The sequence below is a fragment of the Papaver somniferum genome, chromosome 3 (genome assembly GCF_003573695.1).
Source record: "Papaver somniferum cultivar HN1 chromosome 3, ASM357369v1, whole genome shotgun sequence".
NCBI lineage: Eukaryota > Viridiplantae > Streptophyta > Magnoliopsida > Ranunculales > Papaveraceae > Papaver > Papaver somniferum.
In genome coordinates this window covers 158,975,354-158,982,602 of record NC_039360.1, presented here as the reverse complement: position 1 = coordinate 158,982,602, position 7,249 = coordinate 158,975,354, and positions in this window count along the sequence as shown.

Genomic DNA, 7,249 nt, shown 5'->3' with positions numbered 1-7,249 from the left:
CTATGTCCGCAAGAGATTCCATCCTGTGGAAGTGCAACCGTATCAAGCATGCACAAGATTATTAAATGGCTGTACCCATCATTGGGCTTAATCAGTGCCTTGGACCTAGAAATTTTAGAGCTGTACTTTGCTATCGTCTTGGTATCCCATTGTTTGTTGAGAATGGCTTGTGCCCAAGTTGTAATAAAACCATGGACATCTTTGGTGATCATGCACTTCATTGTGCTAAGGATATAGGCCCCAAGTTTCGACATGATATTGTTCGTGATGTAGTCGTCGACATTTGCTTCAAAGCTAGTGTGCCTGCTCGTAAGGAAGTTTCTTTGGGATTTCTGACGAATGATGACAAAGAGCTGAAACCTGCTGATATTCTTGTGCTTAACTGGGAAGACGGAAAGGATGTTTGTATGGATGTCACTGGTGTTTCGCCCTTCGCAGGTGATGGAATTCTCTTTTTCGTCCCAGGGAAAGCTATATCTAATGCGGTTTCACGTAAACACTCTAAATACTTGGACAAGTGTATTTCACATGGCCATTGATAGACGCATTTATGTGTCTAATTTATCTCAATTATATATATTGTTAGTGCTCGATATTGTACTTATTTGGATATTTTATTTATTTGTAGGTGTTTTTAGAAGAATAAAGTTTTGCGGCGAAATTGGCTGAAAATGCGGCGTTTGGACCTCCATTGATAGAGTACCGGAAGCGCCCCAGAAGTGTACCGGAAGTACCCCAGAAATACCCTGGAGGAACCCCGAAAAAAGTGCGGAAAATGCCCCAGAGGACACTTGCTATACGGACCCTTGATTTTGGATAAGGGGTAACCTAATTACTAAGGGGTGACCCATTTCCAGGCATCTGCTAAAGGGAGACCAGCCACAGATAAGGGGAGGTCAACTTCTCAAATTCAAAAGAAAATTTTGGCGGGAAAATTTTCTTTCACCAGACAGATTTAGGGTTGGATTTTCGAACGAGTTTTAATGAGATTCAATCACTGATTCTCATGGGCTGGACGTGATATGGATATACAATTCTAGTATGGATGATTTCATGGGCTTAATTGGGCTAGAATGGCCGCGAGAAGTGAATCAAAGTTCAACAGGATACGTACTCTTTCGGTTTATTTTCAAAGATTTTGTGAAGAATTTTGGGAGAGTTTTACGATGGATAAAGATGTACCTAGTCTTGTTCAAGTCTTAAGAGAATTTTGGAGCGTAATAACTGGCCATAGGACGCGTACAAAGCAACAGAAAAGAGATTATTCTCTCAACTGCTCGAGAAGAAAAAAAGAGAAATACTCTCGGATTTAGTCGAGATTTATGGATCTGTTGGGCTATATAAGTGTTGGTTTACATCAAAGAAAGGTTAGAAACCCGGAGGAGAGAATTAGGAGAGAGTTCAGAGACGAAACGAAGAACAGAAATCATACCTGCTGCTGCTGCTGCTGCTCGAGGAGGAAGACGAAGAAGGAAGAACGGACTCGCAGAGTCAGTCTTTTATCCACAGTGCTTACAGCGAAATCAAACTGTCGTTTATCTACAGCATATCTTTATTATCGTATATAAACAGCATCATCTGTTTTGTAACAGCGACGCTGTAACACTTCTACAGCGTTGCGAATTTCTGTTTCATCTTATTTCTTCAATAAAAACACCTATTCAGCCACGAGTGATTATTTTGTGTGTGTTTTTACCATGAAGAGCTAAACCCATTAGCCAAGGCGACGGAGGAAGCCATTGTTCCACATTAATTGGTATAATTCTAATTTTGTTATTTATTTGCAATATTATTATTTGATTATTTGCATGGGATTGAATTGAAATATTAGTTCTTATTGAATAGTTGTGAATTAATTTGATGAAGCATGTTGGGTTTTAAATACTTTTGATGTTTTATACTCTTTGATTACAACTATTACTTCAAGAATATACTTGAGGCAAATATTAGAATTATTTTTAAAGATAAAATTGCATGAATATTATTTAGAGTTTACTATTTATTTGGTCAATGGTGGAATCCTAGTCTTGGTATTTTTCTCCAAAACTTTGAATTATTTTATTTAGTTGCCTGTTTAATTTAAATCTATAAAAATTGTTTTCTTCACAAGTCTGATACGAATCCGTTTTACCACTACAACTACAATCACTTTTGATAAACCATCAAATTTTTGGCGCCGCCGACGCGGATTTGTGTTTAGGTAGCATTTTTTTAGATTTTTTTTTTTTATTATTATTCTTGTTCTTCTTTACGTTTTTGGTTTTTTTTTTGTTTCCTTGCAGATTTTTGAAGATTGGAGCGAAAGACAATTTTTCCAAAGCTTGTGGTGATTTACTTAAAGTTTGGGAGCGAAAAGCAAAGCTGAAGGAGCGAAAGAAGAAGATTTTCTTTATTTTGTAAAAGAGAGAAAAAAAAAGAGTGACATTTTTATTTTTGTAATTTTTTTTTATTAGACTTTCTTTTCTTTTGTATTTTTTTTTTATGGACTTTGGACATTAATTTTGGGACATTTTTATTTTTATTTTTAAACCCTACGGATGGGTACCCTTAAATACAAACTGTGTGCAGGGAAGGACGACGATTACGATATCGTCTCGGCCCCTCGGGTTCGCACACGACATAGGAGTCGTGGCCCGAGTCGACTTCAGCGGTTCTTCGCCCGTCTGGTACGGGAGGTAAAATTCTAAACACCCGCGAATCTCCTGCAAGCGGGTTACTGGACTCCTTAAGGTGAATATATGCTGAGGACTTGAATATGGACTGTTTTTAAATTCCTAGTAAAGGGCAAGGCCTGGCCTAAACAAGATAAGGGTTCGGATTTCATCACCGCTCCCATCTTGCCCGCCTTAGGAAAACGAAACCTAAAGCGAACCTAAGCCTAAAATTTGGACTAGAAAGAGACCTATAGGGTATCGAGCTTAACAGGACAATCATTCGAAAAATATTGGTTACTCTTTTAAGCACACCTCGAAGTTCTTGAAGGTTTCTGCGAGTTGAATGCGTGACTGCGCCGCATTGGATCGGTGAGGTTTTGGGTATCAAAGCTCCACTGAGATTCCCTCGCCTCGATTCAACTTGCTTAAACTCGGATTGATTCCAGAGGGGTTTGCTCAAAGTGTAACGAATTCCCTTTCGAAGGATTAGAAGCCATCATGCTTGTTGTTTGCTAGAAATCTTTAGGTTTGCTGTGGTAAAGTCGAGTCAGCCTGCTGTGTGTTTGCTAGAACCTTCCTGTTAGGATTTTTATTTCTTTTTGAATTCTTTTTAGTGTATGCCCGATTTTGTTAGGGCTTGGAAAAGAGATACTCTAGGTCGATTGATTAGCGAAAAACCTAGTAGTTCTTCTGATTTAAGCAGGGAGCTCGAAGACTCTTCTTTTGAGAGCCCTGTTTTTGGAAACTTCTGTTTTGAGAATCTGTCTCTTTGTGAGGATAGTACCCCTAGTACTTCTGTTGTGCCATCGATGGCAACCTTGAAAGATTACATGTTCCCAACTAGGACCAACCGAGCTTCATGCATTAAATTGCCAGCCACTACGGCTAATTTTGAGATAAAACCTAGTATTCTTCAGATGATCCCTATATTCTTAGGAAAAGATGATGAGAACCCTTATTTCCATATTAGGGAATTTGAGGAAATCTGTGGGACAATTAGAATAAAAGACCTTACTGATGAAGTCTTGAAACTTAAAATGTTTCCCTTTTCCTTGAGAGATAAAGCCAAGACCTGGCTTAACAACCTACCATATGAATCCATAGAAACATGGCAGGAACTTATCGTTGCCTTCTATATGAAGTTCTACCCTAAGCATAAAACTGCAGCTGTTAGGCAGAAAATTAGTGCTAGTGTGCAACAAGAGGGAGAGTCTCTTTATAGGTTTTTAGAGCGATTCAATGATCTCCTATCTCAGTGTCCTCACCATGGATTTGATAATATGAAACTTGTAAAGATTATTTATGATGGTTTAGACTATTCCACCAAAGCCATGGTTGAGTCTATGTGCGCTGGTGAGTTCACTAGTAAAAATGCTGATGATGCTTTTACCTTCTTAGGAGCTATCGCTGAAAAATCCCAACAGTGGGAATCTTGTGTTGAACCCCCTAAAAGACTCTTGGTCAATAGAAGTAGCACCAATATGATAGATACGAGTTTTGCGTCAGATGCTAAGTTTGCTGCTTTATCCAGAAGGTCAGAAGCTTTAGAAATGGGTCAGACTAAAAATAGGTCCCTTGTTGAACCTAATAGAGCCTCTCAAGTCTCCAGTTGTGGAATAGAGACCGATAATTCATTTTGGGAAGGTCAGGTTAGTGAAGAGCAAGCCCATGTTGTCTATAACAATGCTAGGTTTGAGAACCGTCATAAGTTTGACCCATACTCAGAAACCTACAACCCAGGTTGGAGAAACCATCCTAATTTCTCTTGGTATAAGGGCCAGAGTCAAGGCCAGTCTAGCAATTCTCAGACTCCCCCAGGTTTTGGTTTTAACAACTCTTCAGGTCAAACCCAGTTTCAGAACACTTCCGAGAAAAAGATCTCTACCTTAGAGGAAGCTATCACTATGTTAGTAAGTAACCATGACATGCTATCAAAGAACCACATGAGCTTTCAACAAGAAACTAGGCAGGAATTGAAGAATACTTCCCAGAGTATTGCCAAGTTAGAACTTCAAGTAAGACAAATAGCTAAGTTTATAAGTGAGAGAGAAGATGGAAGGTTCCCTAGTCATACTGATCCCAACCCAAAAGGAGAAAAATCGTACAATCATGTGAATGCTGTCACAACCCTTAGGAGTGGAAAGAAAGTTGACAACAAGGTTGCCATGCCTAATAGTGAACATGCCGTAGTTCACCCGTCTGAGCCAGAGAATGAAGAGACTGATAGAGTCTCTAAAGAGACCAATGAGGGTCCTGTTGAGCCTCACTTTGTTCCCAGAGACCCATTTCCCCAGCTGCTAGTTCCGACTAAGAAGGAACTTTAATGATATATTGGAGGTTTTTAAGCAAGTTAATATCAACCTTCCATTATTAGATGCAATTAGGCAGATTCCCTTTTATGCCAAGTTCCTCAAGGACTTGTGTACGCGAAAGCGTAAGCTCATTGTCCAGAAGAAAGCCTTCATAGCTAGTCATGTGAGTTCTATTATTCAGAATACCACTACTCCTAAGTATAAAGACCCAGGGTCCCCTACCATTTATTGTACAATAGGTAAGTACCGTGTTGAGAAAGCGTTGCTTGACTTAGGATCCAGTGTGAACTTACTGCCATACCATGTGTACCTTAAGCTAGGACTTGGTGAGATGAAACCTACCCAGATAACACTCCAGTTAGCTGATAGGTCCGTTAAAATCCCTCGTGGTGTGATCGAGGATGTTCTTATTGAGGTCGAAAAGTTTATTTATCCAGTGGATTTCGTGGTCCTAGATACCCAACCTGTCCCCGACCCAGAGAACCAAATACCTGTGATTTTAGGTCGCCCATTCTTAGCTACGTCTAATGCGATCATAAACTGTCGAAATGGTATTATGAATCTATCTTTTGGTAATATGAATATTGAGCTGAATATTTTTAATGTAAACAAGCTACATTCTGAGCTAGATAGCACATGTATTGAAGAGGTGAACATGATAGGAACCTTAGTTCAGGAGTCATTACCAAACATCGTATCGGAAAATACATTGGAGAGTTGTTTATCCCATTTTAGCCTGGATTTCGACGATAATAGTAACATTGAACAAGTTAATGCTCTGTTGGATTCTGTTCCTATGTTTGATATTGATATATGGAAAAATAGGTTCGAACCATTACTAGCTTCTGAGTCTATCTTAACACCTTATTTAAAAGAGCCTCCTGAGTTGGAGTCTAATTATACATTTTTAGGCCCACCCGAGTCTTTCCCTGTGATTATAGCTTCCGATTTGGATAGTGATCAGGAAAGTAGGCCAGAGACCGTGCTTCAAGAAAATAAGGAAGCCTTAGAGTGGACCATAGAAGATATGAAGCAAGCTGAGGATGAACCACCTGATTATGACTTAGAGAAAGCAATTGACCTTTTTCAAGAACCCGATGGTCTAGAAATTAGGAACATTGTGACTAGTCATTGTAGAGGCACCCAAAATTCTAAGTTTGGGGGTAGAGAACTAGAAGAATCTCTTGAGTATTTTAAGGACTGGGAAGATCCGGAAATTCAAGCAATAATGAGAGGTTTGTGTGAGAGTAGTGAAAACCCTAAGTTTGGGGCTAGTAATGATTCTTGTGATCGTCAATTATCCCCATTAGAAGTCCCTATCTTGGGACTCGAGCCTAGTGAGGTATTTCATGAGTCTATTCAGACTCCACAACCCGATCCTCCTGATAATGTCCAGGAAAAAATCCATATATTAGAGACCCGTTTTTCGGATAAAGCTGTTTGCCGAGACACTCATATGAAGCCCAAGTGGTCACCCGAGATAAATCCAGTTGTCTTGCGAGAAACTTTAGATCAGGTTGTGCTCTATCTGCTCATTTTTCTAATCTTGAGCATTTGTCTCCTATTCGTGGCAGTTCTATTTGGTTTTATGGACCCACAATTGTTTCGACTATTGGTATACGACTTTGGAAGGTGAAAATTCTTTTTGAGGTATTTGATGTCTAGCTAATGACTATAAATTTAGCATTTCCTGGGAGGCTCCCGCGTTCATGTGATACGGTAATATCCTTCCTTATTTCTTTTCCCTCCAGTGGTAATAGTTTCTCCTTGTTCATGCTTTTAATTTCATCTTTAGAACATTGAGGACAATGTAAGATTTAAGTTTGGGGGTGGGGAAGAAACACTTTTTGTCACCTTTTTGCAATAAATAAACTCCAGAGCCTAGAAATTTATGCCTATTGAGGATTGCACTAACTAATCTAAGTGGATGGAAGCATTTTGATTGTAGGAGTTTGAGGAACCAATCTGATTAGATGGAAACATCTAAAGAGTCTATTCATAAAAGCACAGAGCTCAGGTGTTAGAAATAACATGATAGTTTCACCATATCTCGTTGAGTCCTTTTCACTTCTATTTTTATTTTATTTTGTTTTTAAACTATGTTTCTCTAAGTGATACGTGGGGCCCACGATTCAAGTTGTTACCAATGCTAGGGTGAATTAGAGTGATTGAGATACCATGAAAAAAAAAAAAGTTGAAAAAAAGTTGAAAAAAAGTTGAAAAAAAAAGAAAGAAAGAAATTGAGACCAGACCATTTGACCAAAAGGAATAAATTCAATAAAG